Raw genomic sequence first — 2825 nt, 5'->3', positions numbered from 1 at the left:
AGGGAGCGCCCGGCCAAGGGGCAGAGCCTGAGCCGAGCCTTCCCTCCCTGCCCTGGCGCTCTTTGCAGCTGGAAAAGGACAGGAGCCGAGTGGGCCAGTACGTGCGCCAGGCCCTGCCGTACCTGGAGAGCCCAGAGGAGCCCCTGCGAAAGCTGGCCATCAAGTTCCTGGGTGAGCCACAAGGCCGGGGTCCCTCCCCGCCCCGCTGCAGCTCGGCCCCAGCCCCGGCTGCTGCAGCGGCAGCAGGATGCGGCCCAGGGCATGTGGAGCCCCGAGTGGCCTGGGGCCTGCTGCCGCCCTGGGCCAGCCCAGCCCTGGGGCGTCCCCATGGGGGGGACCTGTGCCTCTGGGGCCCTGACAGCCTCTGTCTTCCCAGGGATCGCCGCCAGGTCCATGAAGCAGGAGCAGCCAGAGCTGCAGCTCATCTGCCAGGGTGAGGGAAGGCACCTTCCAGCTGATCCCCTTGGGCCCTGCTCCCTCCTGGCCATGGCAAGAGCTGGCTGGGATGGCCCGGGCAGGAGGGGCTCCTCACGTCCCCACACCCCTGGCCTCTCACCTTGACTCTCTTTCCTTTCTCTTCCAGCCCTTCAAGGCATGACTGATGACACCCCTGCCGTCTCAAACCTGGCACTTCAAACGCTCCACATCATCAGAGCTGTACGGAGAACTCCATTCTTCCCATTCTGGTAGTCTCCATTCCTGCCTCTTCAAGCCCATAGAAGCGTGACAGGTGACATCAGACTCACCATGGCAGGCCTGGCAATTCAACGCTGCTACGTGCTAAGAGCTGTACAGATGGCTCCCTACTCCAGATTCCAGTGGCTCCAAGACTGGCTGTGCAGGGTGTGGAAGACCTGGCCTTTTCCACAGGGCAGTGTCTGCCTGTGCTGCTGCAGCTCTGTGGAGAACTGATGAGGGAAGCTCCATCTCCTGGGGCCACGTGAGCCTGTGGGGAAGATGCTTCTTCCCTGCAAGCACTTCCTTTGAGCCCAGCAGGGAATATATCATATGTATTATCACACACAGAGGCCCAGGAGCTTTTTTTTTGGTGCCCAGTGTGCACAGGGCCTTGGGGAAGAGGGGAAAAGGACTCCTTGTGCTCAGCAACACTTTCCCTGCTGTGCAGCGTGCCAGCAAAAGGGAGCAGAAGCCCCTTGACCTTTGGTGGCTCTGCTGGAGCCTCAACGCTTGCAGCAGAGTGGAGGGGCAGAGGCTGGAGCTGTGGGGATCCCTGAGGACCTTGTCCTTGGAGATGGCCACAAGCCCTCCCCCAGGCAGGAAGCAGCCTCTGTGTCCTGCCTGTGTGTTGCTGGCTGGATTGCTCCGGGCTCCCAAGTGCCTCTGGAGCGGCTCCTCTGGAGCTCCTTCAGGGCTGCGCCACTGCCGGGCAGGTTGGCGGGGCTGGGGGAGACCCGCAGGGGAGGGGGTGCTGGGAGGCCAGGAAGGGGTGAGGTGCTGCAGAGGCCCTGATGGGACAAGGGAGCGGGAAGCCTTGAGGGGAATCTGCGAGGGGACAGACTGGGTACAGGCCCCCAGGGGCAGGGTGGAGGAAAAGGCCCCAGGAATTGGGGGGCAGAGGCCATAGGCAGCCCCCAGGCAACCACCTCCTTCCCTGCCAGCCGGCTGCTCTGGTGCTTTCCCGAGGCATCTCCCAGCCCTGTGGCAGAAGCCCTGGAGGCCTCAGCAGCAGGGTGGGCACAGCCCCAAGGGGGCCAGGCTGGCCTGGCTGGGGACAAGGAGGGCAAGGGGTCCCTGCTGGGGCACGTCCGCCGGGTGCTGCCGGCCAGGGGCAGTGGCACGGGCAGGGCTGGCGGCCAGCCTGGGCCCCTGCGGCTGCCCAAGACCACGGGGCTGTGGCCGACACCCCCCTGAGCCAGAGCTCTGGGCCCGCAGAGCTGCTGCCACCATGGGCAGGGCGCTGGGCTCCTCGGGCAGGCCTGCACACTCGCTGCTGCCCAAGCGGCTCCGTGCCCCACACACAACAGCACCAGAGGCTGCCCAGGAGCAGCAGCACCCACAACGCCTGGGCCTCCTCACCCAGGCACCCACACCCGCCAGGACGCCAAAAGTGGCCAGACTGTGGGCACAATTGCACCCGCTTTGGCAAAAGGCTTCAGGCCAAGTGGCCACCACAGCTTTCCAGTGACTCTCCAGCCTCACAGCAACCCTGGGCAGCTTCAGCTGCAGCCTGTCCTCCTGACTGACTTCAATGGCCCTGCTTGAGGCTGGACGCGCCTTCCACACTCAGCTGTCCCCAGCCAGCGCCATTGGTGCCATCCTTAGAGACTCTGCTGGGACACCAGCCTCGGGCTGCAGCTGCTCAACCTCTCCTCCACGCAGGCACCTTCAAAACACGGGCATGGGCTTCTAAACTCTACGTCCAGCACTTGAGGGCAACAAAGGAAGAAGCAGCAGAAGCTGAAGCAAAGCAGGGCCTCATGTGGCGGAGCTTCAGGGATGGAGGCAAGGAAGCACTGTGGTGTCTGCTGAAAAGATGGCCCAGTTCACCAGCTCACACTTTGCTGCTGGACGCTCCTCCTTTGGTCCTGCCGGAGCCCATTCCCTACCAGTGCATGGCCCTGCCTTGTTCCTGGATCCAATCTCCGCGACCCCTGGCATCAAGTGGGCCCTGTGTCCACCTGAGAGCAGAAACTGGCAGAACGTCTCTGCTTCCAGCACTTCTCTTGGCTGCTCCTTCAGGTGGGTGGCACCTTCATGGGAGACACAGAGCAGCTTCTCATCCCTGTCCCCTGCACTTCCCCAATGGACTGGACATCAGCTGCTGGCCACAGCTGAGCACACAGCAACTGGAGTGTTGAACATGC

The 2825-nt window shown here is 63.7% G+C and overlaps 1 long non-coding RNA gene across 1 annotated transcript; it reads left to right on the top strand.

The window, feature by feature from the left end:
- Positions 1-62: 62 nt before the first annotated feature.
- On the top strand, positions 63-813 carry LOC113980289. Its single transcript, XR_003538110.1, has 3 exons — positions 63-171; positions 377-433; positions 584-813. It is a non-coding gene; the product is annotated as an uncharacterized LOC113980289 (long non-coding RNA).
- Positions 814-2825: the final 2012 nt, after the last annotated feature.

This window comes from Neopelma chrysocephalum, unplaced genomic scaffold (assembly GCF_003984885.1).
Source record: "Neopelma chrysocephalum unplaced genomic scaffold, ASM398488v2 Primary Assembly neopelma1_93500, whole genome shotgun sequence".
NCBI classification, from domain to species: domain Eukaryota; kingdom Metazoa; phylum Chordata; class Aves; order Passeriformes; family Pipridae; genus Neopelma; species Neopelma chrysocephalum.
This window is presented reverse-complemented; position numbering and strand designations above follow the sequence as displayed.